Source organism: Lepidochelys olivacea (genome assembly GCF_965140295.1).
Source record: "Lepidochelys olivacea isolate rLepOli2 genome assembly, chromosome: 4".
Lineage (NCBI taxonomy): Eukaryota > Metazoa > Chordata > Testudines > Cheloniidae > Lepidochelys > Lepidochelys olivacea.
This window is the reverse complement of record NC_140414.1, coordinates 124811420-124830778: the sequence shown is the minus strand read 5'-3', so window position 1 is coordinate 124830778 and position 19359 is coordinate 124811420. Positions and strand designations below refer to the sequence as shown.

Here is a 19359-nt window from a genome sequence, read left to right as displayed (position 1 = left end):
ATCAGCTGTGAAAGGTGGAAACTGCCTGATTCATCCTAGTTAGATCATTTAAGTGTTAACTCAGATGTCCAGTGATGATAATATAAATGTCAACATTGTTATCTATTTCATTCCTCATTTAAGAGAGGAATCACAGGGCTTCCCTACACAGGGAAATTAGCAGCAGAACTATGCCAGTATAAGGGTATGTCTTCACCAGCAATGTTAAAGTGCTGCCTGTGTAGTTGCGGCAACAGCACTGTAAAAAATAAAAATAAAAACAAAATAAAAACAAAACCCCACCCTCACAAGGGTAGTAGCTCTCAGCACTGGTGCACTGTCTACACTGCCACTTTACAATGCTGAAATTTGCAGTGCTCAGGGGGATGTTTTTTCACACCCCTGAGCGAGAAAGTTGCAGTGCTGTAAAGTAGCAGTATAGAGAAGGCCTAAGTTATACCACTTAGTGTTACACAGATAACTTCCACTGCAGACACACTTATAGTACCCTTTTCTGGTTTATATTATGTCACTTTGAAAAGCCGTGTCATGTTTGACCTCTGCTTAAGCACTGTTCCAACTCAACATAATTTAGATGCCCTGTGTACACAAAGCAACACAGTTTCCAACAGCCACATTTGAAAGAATGTTACACTGGAGGAGTATTCAAACTGTTCACACACTCTTCAGAAACCAATGTAGTGAGTGCATGAATGTGAGCTTTTTACTTTTCCGTGTACCTTAACTTTTAACTAAACCTTAACTTTTAACTAAAGAGAGTCAGAGGTTAAGGCCAGAAGGAACCACCAGTTCATATAGTCTGACCTCCTTATGTCACAAGCCATCAACACCACTCAGCCCCCATACACTAAACCCAACAACCACAGTTGGACCCAAGTATTACAGCCCATGGGAGACTAAACTATCATGTGCCACAGGGATGGAATAGGAGGCACTGAGATGCACCAACCCCAGAGCCTCCCCTCTCCCCCCCACAAAGGCAGGGAATTAAGTGAGATATATCCCAGATAATCCCAGTAAGTGTCCCCACTCTGTGTTGCAAAGGAAGGTGAAATCTGCCCAATGTCACTGCCAATATGACTGGGGCGGGGGGGGAGGAGAGCGTCTTTCCTGACCCCACATATGGCAATCAGTTACACCCTGAGCATATGAGCAATGCCAACCCAACACCATCAAACTCTGTCTAGAATACTCCCACATCAGCATCAACTTCCCTGATGCCAGGATCAGCTTCAGCAACGCAACCCTACAGACAACTATATACAAGAAACCCACGGACCACCACACTTACCTTCACAGTTCCAGTAACCACCCCAGACATGAAGAAATCTGTTGTCTACAACCAGCTATTCAGATATCACAAAATATGCTCTGAGGAGAAAGTTAAAACTGCTTTCATTGAACAAGGACACTCCAGCAGAGAAGTAGATAGCATAATGGAATGGGCTGCTCCAGGATAAAATGCTCCAGGAGAACATGCTTCAATGCAGGGAAGAAAAAAAAACAAAAAACAAAGCAGCGACCATCCACCCTTAATTGTCACCTACCACCCCACAATGGAACCCAGATGGGGTATCATCAAACAATTACAACTCATATTTGATAGGGACTACATTCTGAACATTTTCCCCCCAAGCATTCCCCTCCCAAAAAAAAAAAAAAAAAAAACACACATCACCACCAAGATGATCCTCAGAAGCAAGCTCCCCACAGACCAGGACACATCAACTCTAAGAGGCACCAGATTCTGCCAGAACAACAGATGCAAAACCTGCAGATATATCTCCAGTAATATGGTCAGCACTCTCCACAACATACCTTTCAAGATCCATGGGTGTTACACAAGCCTATTAACAGGTGGTGTACCTCATCCAGTGCGTCAAAGGCCCCAACAACTATGTGGGTGAAATCAGACAGACAATCACTACGCTCTCGAACGAACTATCAGAAAAAAAAAAAGATCAAGACAAAAACATCCTATCACCTATGGGAGAACACTTCACAATGTGGTCACTCCATATCTGACCTTTCACTCTTCTTCCTCAAAAGGAAACCATCACACCACCTTCAGAAGACAAACCTAGGAATTTAAATTCATAACTCTGAAAGACTAAAAATCATGGCCTCAAAAGTACGGGAGGGTTATATGCCTCATTACAACAATTTATGACCTACTAACCGTTCTTTGTCCTATGACTATAAAAGTATTAATTGCTCACTTCATTTTAAGTGGTTTCTTGTAACATCTGTCAAGCCCTTATCCTTAATCTAGCCCACCTTGATTTTAGCTGACACATACTGGTTATTTTTTCCAGACCTGAAGAAGAGCTCTGTGAAACTCAAAAGTTTGTCTCGTCCATCAACCAAAGTAGATCTAATAAAATATTACTTCATCCACCTTGTCTCTCCCATTGCCAATTGTATTTTAACTAAAAAGAAAAGGAGGACTTGTGGCACCTTAGAGACTAACCAATTTATTAGAGCATAAGCTTTCGTGAGCTACAGCTCACTTCCTCAGACTTAACTGTGCATTCTTAGCATTTTATTAACATGCTAAGCATTTACATATCACTTCACCAAATGATGACAACAGTGGCAAAAATGGCAGGTCTACATCCCTCAAGAAAAATACTTCTGTTCTTAAAATAAGGTATGTAAGTCACAGCTACTGAACCATGTTACTAAAAATTAGAACTCTGAAGTTTTTCTGGGCATACCTACACTGCAACATAAGCCCAGGGTTAGCAGACCCTGGGTTCGTTAACCTAGGGCTTGAGCGTCTACACTCATCTGTAATCCCAGGTCCCAGTCTGGGGCTCTAGCATCTACACTGCATTAAGCAGGCCCAAGTCCAACCACCCATAACCCAGACTTCCCTGTGCCCTCCCCAAAATGTGCAAAAAGAAAAGGAGTACTTGTGGCACCTTAGAGACTAACCAATTTATTTGAGCATGTCTCTAAGGTGCCACAAGTACTCCTTTTCTTTTTGCGAATACAGACTAACACGGCTGTTACTCTGAAACCCCCAAAATGTGGCCACTCTAGCCCTTTCTTCAAGGCACGGCATAAAAAAATTTGACTGTCCACAAAACATGACTGTCCAGAGGACAAAGAAAGTCAGCCCGAGGGATTGTGGAATAATTTTGGCAGACTCCCAGAGCATGAATCCAGTGGGACTGCATCTATACTTCCAAGCAAGAGGGCTTGAACCCTGGGTTCCATCTCGACTCTGGCTTGGACCATCCACCCCCATGGGGTCCTGGGTCCAAACCCTGGGTTAGCACACTTTGTGCGTTGACGGAAAGGGGTATAAGCCTTGAGCTGGAGTTCAAACTCTGGTCTTATGTTGCAGTCACTGCCCACACATTCCCCCTCAAGCTTATTGTAAGATTATCCTGCTTGCCATATACAGTTGACAAAAGCAGGGCTTCCACTCAAGTATTGAACTGGAAATTAACATTTTCAAGTGACAATGCATTAAAATAATTATGCTGCCCCTTTAAATGATCATTTAACTGAACTCAGTTGATCAGGATACTTTTGGCCAGTGGTCTTCCAACTGGGGTGCGCAAGATGATCCCAGGTGGTGCATGAAATGATCTTAGGGGGTGCGCAGCAACAGGAGCACTGCTGGATGGCACTCAGCCGTTTTGTTTCTTCAGCGGCAGCTCTGCACGTCCACAGCTGGTGTTTTCCTCCAGCGGCACATCTGCGGCTGGTCTTCTGGTCTTCACCCTGGGGGTGTGCGAGCCAAAAAGTTTGGAGACCACTGCTCTAGGCAACTTCACCAGCAGTAGAGCATAGGTATGGCCATGCTACAGCACCACAGCTATAGCACTCAGCTGTGTTTCTCTGGCGCCATAGCTGTAGATGCTTCCTACTTTGACGGAAGGGGTTTTTCTGTCAATGTTATTAATCCACCGCTCTGAGAGGCGGTAGGTAGGCTGACTGAAGAATTATTCTGTCCACATAGCTGCATCTGCCTATGGGGTTAGGTCAACCTAACTACAGGGCTCAGGGTGCAAAATTTTTCAGAGTCCTGAACACCACAGCTAGGTTGATCTAATTTTTGAAGTGTAGACCAACAGGCGCATGTTAGCCACACAACTCAGTATAATTTTCAGCAAAGCAGTTAGACATGCTGCAATAAGATCAAGCACTTTATAATCTTATTTATACTGTCTAATATTACAACCAAATAAGGAGCAAAATGAACTTGCTCCACTCCAGAAGACTGGACAGAGAAGAAAAAAGGGGAACAGGAAGTCATTCAAGAGCAACTTTCAGCTAATTAGGTGACAAACTCCAAATCCTCAAGCAGCATCATGAGGTCACCCAGAAAAGTTTACAATAAAAGATTTTTACAGTACACTACTATATAAATCACAAGGAACAGGGTACAATTTTTTCAGTACTCTAAAACAAATTTATTTGGGCTAGCAATGATATACTTCCACTCAACCATGCAGCCTTTCAGATTTAACACCCAATTATGGCTGTACATAATTGGGTGGGATGCTTCTAGTGCAGTGATTTCCAAACTTTTTTTCTGGTGACCTAGTTGAAGAAAATTGTTGATGCCCGTGACCCAGTGGAACTGGGGATGAGGGGTTTGAGGGTGAGGGATGAGGGGTGGGGCCAGGAATGAGGGGTTCAGGGTGTGGAAGGGGGCTCTGGGGTGGGGGTGCAGGCTCTGGGGTGGGGCCGGGAATGAGGGGTTTGGGGTGCAGGAAGGGGTTCCAGGTTTGGGGGGGCTCAGGGCTGTGGCAAGGATGGGGCACAGACTTACCTCCGACGGTTCCCAGCCAGCAGTGCAGCCAGGGTGCAGAGGCAGGCTTCCCGCCTGTCCTGGCACCGCGCCCTGGAAGCGGCCAGCAGCAGGTCCAGCTCCTAGATGGAGACACGCAAGCTCGACTCTCACCAGCAGGCACTGCCCCTCCCTCCCATCGGCCAATGAGAGTGCGGAGCTGGTGCTGGGGGCAAGGGCAGCGCGTGGAGCCCCATGGCCCCCTTGCCTAGAAGCCGGACCCACTGCTGGCCACTTCCGGCACAGCACAGTGTTGGAAAAAGTAGGCACTAGCCTACCTTAGCTGGGCAGCACCACCAAAGGGACTTTTAACGTCCCAGTCAACGGTGCTGACCAGAGCGCCCAGCGCCTTATATGCCGCAACCCAGTACTGGGTCACAACCCACACTTTGAAAAACACTGTTCTAGTGTAAATAGTCTACAAGTTAGGAGGTTCATGGTATCTCATGCTGAAAACAGCAATGAACAATGTGGTTCTAATGCAACAGGCTTACTTTGTGATCTTCAGTTGTATCAGGCAAGACGATAAAATAAATTCTCTCTTCAAGGTCTGGATCCTAAACACATCCCAAAATACTAAACTAATAAAGCTAGGTAACACTTCAAAGCATTAGAATTCTTATTTACATACCATACATTTTAACTACTCCATTCCTACAGATTTCAAATTTCTCTATTTCAAGCAACTGATGACAATTTATAGTGTCAAAAGAGATCACTGGAATTAGTTCCTCATTAAATGACAATAACTACTTTTGATCCGTTTGCTGATTTCTAGCCAAAAGGCTAGCTGAAGTACCAATAAAGGTAGTTTAGGAGTTCTTAAACCAAAAAAAGTACACACACAACAGCTTAAAACCTTAACCTGCTAAGTCAGTTTCATCACTTTACTATTAAAGTGATTAGCTAACATATTAAAAAAATTCACATGCAGAGGTATGCTCATAAGTTTTGACTGGTTCCCTGTATGCTTCACATTACATTTCTATACTGCTTTGACATCAAAATTGTAAAGCATTATATAAACAGCCTCCTCTTCTACAGTCTCCTGTTGCCCACTGATCCATCTCTCACACATCTTCACACCACCTTCCATGGTTTATACGCACAGAACGCCTTCCCTAAACCAGTATGTAAGGCTATTACCCTCTCCTTCAAAACCCCTCGACAAGAGCAACTTCTTCCATGAAACCTACAAGAAATTGGCCAACTAACAACATGTAATATAATACCCGACTCTTATACAGTACTTTTCATCAGTAGATCTCAAAGTGCTTTACAAAGTAAGTCAGTATCAATATCCCCATTTTACAGATGGGGAAATGGAAGTACAGAGGTGCTATCACTTGGCAAAGGAAACCCAGCAGACCATTGACAGCAGGGAGTAGAACCGAGGTCTCTCATGTCTTAGTCCAGTACTCTACTTAATAGGCAACACTGTTTCATGTATAATGTTATAAATTGGAGAGAATAAAACATTAAGTATATAAAAAGTGTATGGTTAGATTTTATCTCGGTTCCAATGTTATTTGTTTTCTTAGATAGTAAGCTCCTTGGGACAGGAGCTGAGTCTTCCTGTGTATATGCATACCGCCTATAAAGTTGTAGGCATTACTGGAACATAAATATTTATTAAAAAAATACTCAAAAAATACACAATTAAGAAAGCAATGACTGCTTCTCCCTTAACGTTGTAGACCAATACGTAAAAGACAAAAATTCAAATGATGCTATATCATTCAGGTTGAAATACACTGTAGCAGTTGTGTACAGGGCCTATGCACCAATTTAAGTCTTCAGCAGGCTATAGTTTAACTACAGTTGTTAGAACTTAAGCAGTGTATGGGGTGTATTACCTACTTTCAAATAAACCATTCTTCCTTCAAAAACTTCAGCAAAGCTGATACTAGAGTGGAGGCAGAGAAGCTGGAATATTAACTGTAGATTAAAATGTAAGAATTCTGGAAGACAGTTCAAGAAGTTTTTAATTTCATAAATTCTGATATTTTTGCCTGAAATTATTTAAGAAATAACTGATAGATTGAAGTTGAGTATTTATAGTAAATTCTGTGACTCCTCCTACAACTTTTAAAAGAAAGCTAGTTTTCTAGTTTTAGCTATCGTGAAATAAGAGCTGTCTGACTAAAATGCTTAAGCTAGCTTAACAAAACCACAACATATACGATGGACCACTACACCACACATTTAACCCCTAAACATCTACTGCTGATATGCTGAATTCACTTTTGTGAAATCATCTCCTGCAACATAACTTCAAAATAAAATATTGATCATAAATCCTCTTTAAAGTCAGTAACTGTAGGAATAACCTTGCTAGCTGAGGCATTCACCAAACCACCCTACAGTTACTAGGTATTTCTTCCAAAGAACAATTTGCACATCACTTAACAAATGTGATGAATACAGGAAAATAAGATTTTTCCTCAAATTGTTGTCAATTTAAATATAAATTAACATTAAAAAAGAAATTGAACACAGAAATTAAGTATCCATTTAAATCTTTACAATTTTATGTGTAAAGTCTACTTTCCTCTTGATTTGCTGGGGAATTTCAAGAAGTCTGTCTATGATAATAGCTCTACTTGCAAATGATTTATTAGGCCAGACACACTGTTTTATTGACCTAAATGGTGGCTCCAACCACCACTGAACAGTTCAAAAGGAAATATGGTAGAGAGATTACAGTAAGCATTTTCTGAAAGCAATTTGCTTTCCGAGTTCCACAAGTGGTATGGATAACTAGAATATTTCCTATTCCTACTCTTAATGTGCATTTCACTTTACTCTGCATGGTCATTTATTTATTCCTATTACAGTGATATTCATCCATTAGTATAATTACTGTTTCCCTCAGAGGCAGTTTTAAGGACATTATATTGTTCTGTTAGACCACTATAGAATTTATCTTTTCTGTAAACTTTCATGTATTTAAAAAAAAAAAAATCAGGTACTAAGTAAAAGTAAACTAGGATAATTTCACTCCCTGTTCTGAGCAAACAGCTACTTTACAAATAAGTATCTTTCAAACACTTAAGAAATTTTTGAATAAGAGTTTTGTTTACAGCCAGATCTTATACTTTTAAAAGCTGTTAATCAACCCCTATATCAATTCCTTTTAACACCCACTATTCTGGACTATAGCCCAATGCCCTCCTTTACTTTTGTTAAATGAAAGGGAGACAAAATTAGTAAGGCTTTGTCTACACTACGCACCTTTTAGCGACCCAGCTATGCCGCTACAGCCGTGCCACGAAAAGGCACATTGCGTAGCCACTGTTTGTTGGCAGGAGAGAGCTCTCCCACCAACAAAAAACTTCCACTCCCAATGAGCAGCAGTAGCTTCGGTGGCAGGAGAGCGCTCTGACCGATGAAGCGCTATTTACACTGGCGCTTTCATTTTTCAGCAGCAAAAATTCTGCCGTTTGGGGTGGGGGAGAGGGTCCACACGCCTGAATGACAAAAGTTTTGTCTTTCAGTTTCCAGTGTAGACAAAGCCTAAATCCTAGTTAAATCTCTAAAAAAAAGGGAAGAGAGCTGGCTCCTGTAGTATACGCCTTAAAACTCTATGAAATTCCAAAAAGATCCAAATCTGCACATTAGATGGTAGGGTGGCTGCTCTTGGTGGCATCATTTTCCTTCCTTTGTCCCACTTCCCACTAAAGCCATGGAGCAAACCACCGCAGGACAATGCTGACCAAATCAGAAATACCTTGTGTGCATTGCCCTTCATGATGTATCCTTGGAATTTCCTTCTTATGAAGAGGGAAAAGATATTGTATTTCCTGCTGCTTCTCTTGAGGTGATCAGACTACCAAGCCAGCAGATCTCAAAGCAGGGATAGGAGTACTTGTGGCACCTTAGAGACTAACCAATTTATTTGAGCATAAGCTTTCATGAGCTACAGCTCACTTCATCGGATGCATCTGTAGCTCACGAAAGCTTATGCTCAAATAAAGTGGTTAGTCTCTAAGGTGCCACAAGTACTCCTTTTCTTTTTGTGAATACAGACTAACACGGCTGTTACTCTGAAACCTGTCAAAGCAGCGATAGTTCTTTAACATTCCTACTGCATCATCCAAAAACCCTTTCCTCCTCCACTGATTCTAGACATCAACCTGCTGATGAGCAACAGGCAGTCAGAAATCCTACCCTGCAATTCAAGTCTGCAGATTCTCACTCTAATGTTTGATCTCAGACAATGTGAAGTGTACTATAAATGCATGGCGGTGTTGCACAGTTATTTTATTAAAATTGTTCACCACCTCCATTCTACCTGAAGGATTTTTCACTTCATATATTACACATTATTTATTTATTAGCCTTTTCTGTACAACACTATGTTAACAGTCTGTTCTATTTACAGCACAAACATGTGGCAGGTGCATAAACTGGTACCATTTAAAATTTCAAGGGACACTATTAGAGTACATGTCATTTTAAAAGATAAGAGACTTCCTTATTTTATTACAAAGAATTTCTCAATTTTGACTAGAAACTAAGTCTACAGTCTATTTTCAGATTCTCCTACATTAGCACAAAACTTCTATTCTTCAGTGAAATATGTATTTTACAAAAAACTGTCCATGGAATCATGATGGGTTAAGCTTTTACATATCTATAATCTGACGCCGAGTTTAACCCTAGAAATGTCCACCCCAACGTCCCCAACCAGTAATACTACCTCTTTATAAAAGTAACGTATAGAATATGGTGCAAGACCAAAGGCAGAAGAAGTTGCCTTTACAACACTTTTCTGGTATAAAAAATACCACACTCACAACGACAGTAACCTTTAATCTTTAATTCTGCCAACTGTAGGCCAAATCCTTTAACATACAATATTAAAACATAGGATAGGATAGTTTGCTTGCCCTTATTAAAAGAGCAGAATCAGCCCTCTTCAAATGAGTAGAGATACAGACAATGAGCATTTGAAACTAACTAAAACAAGAGATAGTAAAAGCAGATTAAATACATGATTTTAAAACAGTAAAGACTGGGGAGGAGATAGAAGCGAGGCCGACTTTCCTGAAATGAAGTGTCAGTTTGTGCCACTTCTGCATTCAGCCGTAACCTTCGCCAAACCTTGTACCCCTGCCTCTCCGCCCATGGCCTGTGAGAGGCTGCAGCACTTTAGAGCCCGCCCAGATGGAGAACAGTTCAGTTACCATAGGACATAACTCCCCATCAATCTCCCGCCATCGTAGCTCCTCCTCTTTAAACAGCAGCAGCCCCCAGCCCCAACCTCCTCTATCCGCCTTTTCCTTCAATAGGCCCCTAAAGGACAATGCTGTTGGAAGAAAGACACACTTGAGTGTCCGACCAAGTCTGCCCTTAGCGCAAGCCTTACACATTGTACGTTAGATAGTGAGTATTTCATCGTGCCCTCATTACTAGCGTTTAGACCGATCACACAGCTTCTCCCGATAGGGCAGCACCAGCCGCCGCCTACGTCTTGCACAGTAACTCGCAGGAGAAAAGGTCACGGAGTGAACCCCATCTATTCACGATCTGGGCCTGGTGGCCGCCGCCACATACAAGCCGGGCAGGGCCTGCTTATCTTAATCAAAAGCTTGGGGCGTTGAATACTCCCGAGGCAAAATCCCACGTTTCTACCCGCTGCGCCTAGATGACATCGGGACAGCGGCGCGGGCCAGGGAAGCGCACGGATGGCCGCTGCCCCCTGCTAGCGTCTGGGCCCGAGGAAATCAGAGCGGAGGGAGGCAACGCTTGAGGCCCCTACACAAAGCTCCCGACCCCGGGACAGGCCGTCCTCCCCTCCCCTGAGCCCCATGCCCAGCCCCGCGTACCTGCCACGGTGAGCCCGGAGACGCCGAGGGCCGGGGAGGAATCACCTCCCAGGCAGAGTCCGCGCTCGGGCCAGGGAACCCCGGACGGGCCCCCCAGCCCCGCCCCCGAGCCCTCCCTCCTAACCGGCCTCTCGCCAGCCCCTCTCGCCGGCCCCTCCCGCCCCTCCCCTTGCGCGCTGGGCCTCCCGGTCCCGCTCCTGCAGACAGGCTCCGGGCAGCGTGGAGCTGGGAGCCCTGCGCCGGAATCCCCGCCCGAGCCGCTGAAGGACATGAACCTGCCCGGCACCCCCACAGCTCCCATCCGGGTGCGCCAAGAGCAGCGAGCCGGCTCAGGCCTCGCCAGCCCCGGGTCTTTCCCGCCGCCCACCCGGACCATCTCGGGACACCGGACCCGCCAGCCTCGCCCTCAGCGGGGGGCCCTACCTTCCCCTTCTCGCCCGGGTCCCTGAGGCCGGCCCGCCCTGTAACTGCCCCTCCACCCGAGCCCGCTGGCGGCTAGTTACCTGCCGTGGCGGTGGAGGCGCACAGCGGGGCCCGAGGGCCTCTAGCAGCCGGAGGAGGCGGCGGCGGCGGACTCCGTCCCGCTGCTGCCGTCCCCGAGTGAGGCGGGCGGGACGGAGCTGGGACCTGCCCTGGGAGGCGTTACGTAAACCGGCGGCGGCTCCCAGCGCCACGGGGAGGGAGGGAGGAGGGCCGGCAGCTCCGTCACCCGGCAACAGGACTCAGCGCCCCGGCGGACGGAGCCAGCGGCTCCGCCCCGTATCCTTCCGCCCAGAGGGCGACCCGACAGACCGCCCCGCCGTGTTGCGCAATATAGCCCAGGGCAAAATGGCGCGGGCGGCCTGGAGGGCCGGCGCGCAGACAGGTGTTCTCCAATCCCTCCCCCTCCGGGTGTCTGTCTGTGTCAGCGCAGCTGGCTTTGTCTGGCTGAGGTGATTCGCAGCCCCACCATCTCCTCATTTGTTAGCATAATGGTGTAGTTATAGTGACCCTTGTGTTGAGTGTTAATTCTGAAGCCTAACGACAGCGATCACTCTCTGTATTTCTTTGCTGGTCAAAGCACCTGAGAAGAGAGTTGCTCCTACTATGAAGTTATACGCAGCCAACACTGACTGATTTCTGGCTTTAAACCGCTGGGATTGGGAGAATACTACTTTTCTAGTCCCCAATTAAATAATTAGTAAAGAGGAAGGGGTGATGTCTATACAACTACATTTCCCCTTCTATCTGTGTTATTGTTAATACAACTCTGTAGGCATGGATGATGATGTGCAGACCAATGAGTCCCCATCAGTCTGTATAATATTGTAGTTTGCACCATAAGGCTTTTAAATAGCTGGGGTGATTGGCTTATCAGAGACAGCGGGGCCCAAATCCCTCTTTCACATGCTTTAATATAGCCACAAGTTAGTTTTACTACCCACCCCCCCTTAGTAGTGCTGTCTGCTGGTTATCCAGCTGAATGTCTGCCTGCCTATCAAAGAATAAGTTGAAATCTTGGCCTGATAAATAAAGGGTCCCATCAGGTTCTATAGAATTTAGGTTTTCATTAAAATAAAACTAAGTTTTTAGCCCTTATGGTTGCAAAAATAATAACCACCTACATCCAAACTGGGTAAGTGGATGCCATTGTGGCCATCAAAGTCTTTGCCTTCATATCTATGGAATATTTGAGGCAGAGAAGGAAGAAGACTTAGGATGACACGTTCAATGAGATCCTGCAAGCCAATGCTGCATTGGACTGTGAGCACAAGCCTGCAGAATGAACACTGTGGAGAGCCTCAGAAGGAAAGAGGGGAGGGGAGAAAGGTACAGGAGTCCCAGCAGGAAAAGGAGAGGGAGATGTACCAGGACATAATGGGGCTTCTCCAGCAGCAAATAGAGATGCTGCAGACTCTGGTTGGCCTGCAGTTTCAACAGTCTTGGGCTTGCCTCCCTCTGCAGCCCATTGAGAACTCAATATCAGGACCTTGCTTTTCTTTTCCTTAACATTCCAGCTTGTTTTAGGGATCACTGCACTATCCTACCAGTCCACACCCAGGGACATTAAGGAAAACCACAGCTTTGCATACCTATAAAAGCCACAGTTGGTGTCTGTAGATAAAATGGACATAAATGTTCTTTCCCCTAAGTTCTGTTTGATAAATTTATTAAGTTTTAAATGTATTTGTTTTAAAATTGCATTTTTTGCACTCATTTTGTTACAGAATAAAATTCTCTTGTTTGGAACTTAATTCATCTTTATTTGTGCACAACATATGCTGTCAAATGCTCAGCAGTTCTGAAAGCAACAAATTACCTGTTACTGCACAGTGTCACACAACTCCCAGGATCAGTCACAAACAAAATTAATAGGTGCATTGACAATGTTATATTCCTACATGTTGTTAGCAATCCCTTGAGGTCGAGGATGATTTCTTTCACAGGTCTTATTTTTCATGGGCCCTTTGGTGACTGAAGAGTCCGATCCTTGAGCCACAGGCTCATTGGCAGACATTGCAGGTGGTGTGGAAAGATGGGGTTGGGCTGCGATTGCTGATTGATAGTTGTCTTTCCTTTCTCTTCTGGTGTTTTTCTGTGAGCAGGGCAAGGCGATTTTCCTCAAAAGTGGACATTCCCTCTCTGACAAGTCTTCGCCAGTTATGCCTATCCTGGGCTGCTGTCTCCCAGTGTGTGGTGTCGATGCCACATCTTTTTATGTTTATCTTGACGGTGTCTTTCAAGAATTTGTTTTGTCCTCCTTGTTTCCTTTCTCCTTTGGTGAATTGGGCATACAGCAGTTGTAAGTGTAATCAGGCATGCGCACGCAGTGCCCATTCCACCTCAGCTGGTGCTGGATAATCAGGGCCTCAACAATGAAGATGTTGGCCTCTGTGAGGACACTGACATTAGTGAGATGATCCTCCCACTTTATGTTGAGGATCTTCTAAAGAAAGTGCGGGTGCTGGCATTCCAGGTTTTTTCAGGTGTTTTCTGTAGGTCACCCAATTCTCACAGCTGTAGAGGAGAGTTAGGATTACCACCGCTTTATAAACTAGCAGTCTAGTATTTGTTGTGATTGCTGAATATCCGGCGAGACAGTCTGACAAAGGCAAGGCTGGCACAGCGCATTCTGTGCTGAATCTCGACATCTATGTCTGTCCTCTGTGAGAGATGGCTGCCAAGATAGGCAAAGTATTCTACATTTTCCAGTTCTTCTTTGTCAATGTAGATCTTCCTTGTTGGGTCTGATGATTGACCGGGGACTGGCTGGTGGAGAACTTTTGTTTTGCTGATGTTCAGAGTTAGACCTAGGCTTTCGTAAGCTTCAGAGAAGCAATTAAGGGTTGTTTGAAGATCCTCCTTTGAGTGTGTAACTGCAGCACAATCATCTGTGTACTGGAGTTCAGTTATTGTTGCTGATATTACTTTAGTTCTGGCATGGAGACGAGAAAGGTTGAAGAGGTTGTTGTCAATCTGATATTGGATGCCAATGCCCTGTGGTAGATGATCTTGGGTTAGTGTTTTCATAGCTGCTAAGAATATAGAGAAAAGGGTGGGTGCTAGTACACAACAGTACAGTTTGGATGACAAAGGGCTCAGAGGTAGAGGATCCACTGCACAGGATGGAGGCAGTCATCTGGTCGTAGAGGAGACTTAAAATGGGGATAAATTTGCTCAGGCAGCCAAACTTTCACATGATTTTCCACAGAGCCTCACGGTTGACAGAGTCAAAGGCTTTGGTCAGATCACTAAAGACCATATACAACTCCTGGTGTTGTTCTTGTCATTTTTCCTGGATCTGCCTGGCAGCAAAAATCATGTCAGTTGTGCCTCATGATGGTCTGAAGCAACACTCAGACTCTGAAAGTACTTCCTCTGCAAGAGGGAGCAGGCGATTCAGTAAGATTCTAGCAAGAATCTTCCCAACGATGGAGAGGAGGGCAATGTCTCAATAGTTGCCACAGTCAGCCCTGTCTCCCTTTTTGAAAATGGTGACGATGGTAGCATTATATAAGTCAGCAGGGATATCTTCGGTGTGCCAGATTTTGAGGAGCAGCAAGTGAAGCTTGTTAGTCAGTGTTTTTCCCCCCACTTTCAGTACTTCAGCTGGTATGCCGTCAGGACCGGGTGCTTTATTGTTCTTAATTTGTTTTAATTGTTTTGCAGACCTCCTCAGGTGTTGGTGGGTTGGCAAGAGTTTCCCAGATTGGGTGCTGAGGGATCGAGTCAATGGTGTGGTCAGTCACAATCGGTTCTTGATGCTTTTGGTAGCATTCCAGACAAAGTGCAGCCCAGCACAACACAACCCAGTATTAGACCTCAATGGCAGAACAGGCGGATGAAGTAGGATCACCTCTCAATGGTTGCGAGCGCGGACGAAGGCTGCAGTGGAGGAGAAATCCCGGTCATCCTGGACCTCCTTGCCACCAGACACAGGTGCCTCTTCTGCCAAGATTTGTGTGGGTGCTGGTGCGTATCAGCTCCCCACATTAAATTACTCATGCACAGGCTTCTTTCACAGGATGATTCCTACGTGTACAGCAATCACCACAAAATTTCTACCAGGCCACGAAAGAGCAGGTCCAGGTAGAACACACGACAATAACACACTTTACTCTGACTCACTGTTAAAATGGTCTTTCAAAGCCTCCCTGAGCTTTATAGCTCTGCATTGAGCTCTTCTAATAGCCCTTGTGTCTGGCTGTTCAAATTCAGCAGATAGCCACTCCACCTCTGCCCTCCACCCAGGCAGAAACTTTTCCCCCTTTCCTTCACAGATATGCAGGACACAGCAGGCAGCTATAACCACGAGGATATTTTTCTCACTGAGGTCCAATCTTGTGTGCAGACAACGCCAGTGACCTTTCAAATGACCAAAAGCACATTCAACTGTCATTCTGTACCTGCTGAGCTAGTAGTTGAATCATTCTTTGGTGCTGTTGAGGTGGCTAGTGTATGTCTTCACTCAGTGGCAAAGTGGTCTGGTGCCACAATAGTAATGTATGCGCCATCTATTGCTCCACCAAAGTTTGGGAACTCCATAACTGCAAATACATCCCCTATGTCCTGCACATTGCGGAGAGTCAAGCCCTGCATAATAGGAGGCAATTAATGGCCCTGCACATTTGTATGACAGTGGCCCCACACAGTGGATTTCCCAACTCCAAATTGATTCCCAACAGACTGGTAGCAATCTGGCATTGGTAGTTTCTACAGTGTGATTACTACTTGCTTTTCCATTGTGAGTGCAGCTCTCATTTTGGTGTCCCTGGCTGGAAGGCCAGGGCAAGCTCAGCAAATAGATCTAGGAATGTGGCCTTGCACATCCGAAAGTTCTGCAGCTACTGCTTGTCATCCCAAATCTGCATTACAATGTGACCCCACCAGTCAGTGATTGTTTCTCAGGCCCAGAAGAAGCACTCCACCATCTGCGGCTGCTCTGTGAATGCCTCTCACAACCCTGAATTGGTTCTTGCTGTGTCCCACAGCAATCTGTCCTCCAAGGAATTATCATGTTCCCCACTTATTCGGTTCTTCTTGCCGCTCTGTAAATTCTCCATAATCATGTGCCCTGTGCTTGCAATGCTCATGATAACGATAGTGCAGAGCTGTAGAGGCACCATGCTTCTGTCAGAGAAGATGGATAGTGAGGAAGGCAGCACAAGTTTGTGAAATTTTGAAAAAAGGCATGAAAATTATGGGATACAGATACCATTATGGAATAGAGACAGTTGCAAGCTGGGAAGTTGACCCAATGCTCCCAGTCACCCATGTGTGACTTGGTTTGGGCCCAAAACTTCCCAAAAAATCAGTTCACCAAACAGTGGCAAGTTTCACAGTGGGATGCCTGCCCATGGTGCACTGCACTCTGCATCTATACAAACACTCCTAGTGAGTATGGCACCACTGACATAAGGAGCCAAGTGTGCATACTCACAAGCAATGTACTAACTGTGGTGGCTGCATACTGACATAACTTGATTCAATGTTAAGTTTGTACTGTATACAGGGCCCTATATGAGCAGTTTAGTTATGGCAACTTCTGTTTAAATACTTTACGCAGATAAGTCACCATCTCAAGGTGTGATCTAATTAGTTTAGGAATACTATGTGTTGATTGTCTCTTACAGCAGGTTACTTTAGGAACCACCTTAATTTAATTTATGAAAGCAATGGTTGCTAAGGCATGGCACTTGGTTACTAATGATCATACTGGTTTGTACATAGGGAAAATATGTAGGACAGGTACAGGAATGCAGATTAGGAAATTGGGTAGTGTCATGAATTAGGAAACATGCCTGATTCTCCCAGGATGTTCATTTTCCAAATAAGTAAAACTCAAGAGTGGTTTTCTTACAAGGCACTATGGAGACCCTGGAATTTTTGTCTAACAGCTAAACAGAAGACATGGGGTATGTCTACATTACAGAAACAATACTAGCATAGCTCCATAGTGTAGATACAGCCTACCCTGACAGGACCAACCTCTGTGAATGAAGTTAGCTATATCAGCAGATGCCCTCGTCTATCAACATAGCTGCATCTACAGTAGGGTTATGTTGGCAGAGCTATGTCGGTCAGGGGTGTGGTTTTTTCACTTTGAGTAATATAGCTATAACAATATAACTTTGCAGTATAGACCAGGCCTACAAGTCCTGATATATTCTAGGCATGGTTCTGTCATAATTTGTATTTAACTTAGTTTACCAATGTGTATAATGGGGATAATTATCTAGTGTAAGAATAAATAAATATTTTGAAAGGCCTTTGAGATTGTTAGGCAAGAGTATTATATAAGTACACAAAGATTGGTAAAGAAATTTAGAGTACATGCAGCTAAATAAATAAAGTTTATTTTGCTGTTCCACAAAACCCTGTCTGGAAAGAAAATCCCCTTCAAAAGAATCCATTGACTAAAAAGAAAATGTTTCCTTTTTCCGTTGACCTGTAAAACTATATTTCAATTGACTAATGCCAACTTAATCAAAAACTTCTACACAACAGAATTAATAAAAGACAGAACTACATTTCCTCTGTCAGTATTAAATGTAAAGGAAAAAATATGCTACCCTATTACTGTGTTCCAAAGAAACAGAGACACCAAAACACTAATGAAGCCATTTATTTAAATATAAAATTTTAATTAAAAAGCCCTCCACAATTAGCAACTCAATTGTTTTTCACAAATAGGAATACATACAGGTAAAAGAACAGTAAATATGTAGGATGCTGAAATTAGAGTTCTCTTTATTCTGACAATATAAGTTATTTTCTCTTGCACTTATCAAGTCTCAAATGTTCTGATCTTACAGATCTGTTCTGTTCTTACAATGTAGTTTGTCATCTAAATTGATCAATGGTGTTTCCTTTATACAAAAAAATCATGCATCAGACATCAGTTTGGGGGAACTGTACTTATCCTGAAATGATGATTTTTTTTAGTGCAGTAGTCTTTTTAGGCTTTGTTGACATCAGAAAGTTATGCCAATGTAAACAAAAGTATGAATTTAAAGCGGTATAGTTATTCCAGTATAACCCCCTGCCTGCATATTCTTATTCTGGTATAAGAATGGCTTGTTTCAGTTTAGAGCCAAATTTTTCATATATGCTACTTATTTTGGGTGCCTACCTTAGGGCTGATTTTCTGAAGTGCTGAGCAGCTCCAACACCTGTTGACTGAAACTAGGAAAATTAAACTTAAGTTTCTGAAGTTAAATACCAAAAAATCTGTAGCAATTTTTAAAAATATTGGCCTGACATTTTCTATGGCAGGCTTCCGGGGGCAATACCTCATACCAGATGAACAAAGAATGAACTCAAGCTTAGCCTCCTCCCAAGACTTTGCACAGATGTTCAGGAAAAGGTCTACTAAGAAGGTAGGGTTTCAAAGCCAGTGGTCATAGGACTGCTGAAACACAAAGCTGAGTAGTTTTGCCTGTTTACTTATTGAATATTTTTTTTACTTCTTGTTATGAACCATAACACATGGGGGAAAAACCTTGGTGACTCTTTTCTACTGAGTCATTCCACCAATTGTCACATCTATAAAAGCAAATGATAATCAAAATCAACTCTCCCATTGCTTCTGTCCCCAGAAAGTATCAAAACTCATCTCTACTTCTCTCCCTAAAACCTTGTACGGATTTGTCTATAAAAAAGTTGCACCATTTTTACATAAAATCAGTCTATTTAAAGTGGTGCATAGCGCTAATACAGATGCACTTAAACTGGTTTAACCCTTGTTTAATTCAATAATTTACCGATTTCAAAAATCCATAGGGTGAAAGGGAGCAGCCCAACTCTATGGAGCAAGGAGCCCAGTGAGAGGAGCCCAGCAAATCAGATGTTTGCATTTTGAATGTCTTCACAATCTGCTGCGAGAGGCATCTCAAGTGAATGGAGCTCATTTTGTGGTCAGTGCTTGGAAAAGTACTGCTGTCTGGGGGTTTTGTTGTTGTTGTTTTTTTCCTAGTTCAACTCCTGGCTACAACCAACAAATTATTGCTAACCTGGTCCTGGCCTCACTTTGAAGAAGGCTTCAGCAACAGCTAGTACACATCCATATACCAAACTGGCACTGCTGTGAGCCCGCAGCTGTTTTGTCCCAGGGTTACCAACCCTCCCAGTTTTGCTGGGAATCTCCCGGAATCAGGCTGTATCTCCCAGAGGCTACTGAAGCCAAATTGGGAGATTTTAGGCACTAAAAGTCCGGCTGCGTAGCAGGGCTAAGGCAGGCTC

At 43.9% G+C, this 19359-nt stretch overlaps 1 protein-coding gene across 3 annotated transcripts in view; it reads right to left on the bottom strand.

Moving 5' to 3' along the window:
* KIAA0232 overlaps positions 1–11363 on the bottom strand; it is a 101676-nt gene extending 90313 nt beyond the window's left edge. For 2 of the 3 annotated variants that reach the window (XM_084625856.1, XM_084625858.1), the window contains exon 1: positions 11142–11363. The gene's annotated coding sequence lies outside the window, so the exon portion shown is untranslated. Of the gene's footprint in view, positions 1–10638; positions 10723–11141 lie in introns of those variants that run through there. The other variant, XM_084625857.1, reaches the window with a different exon arrangement.
* Positions 11364–19359: the final 7996 nt, after the last annotated feature.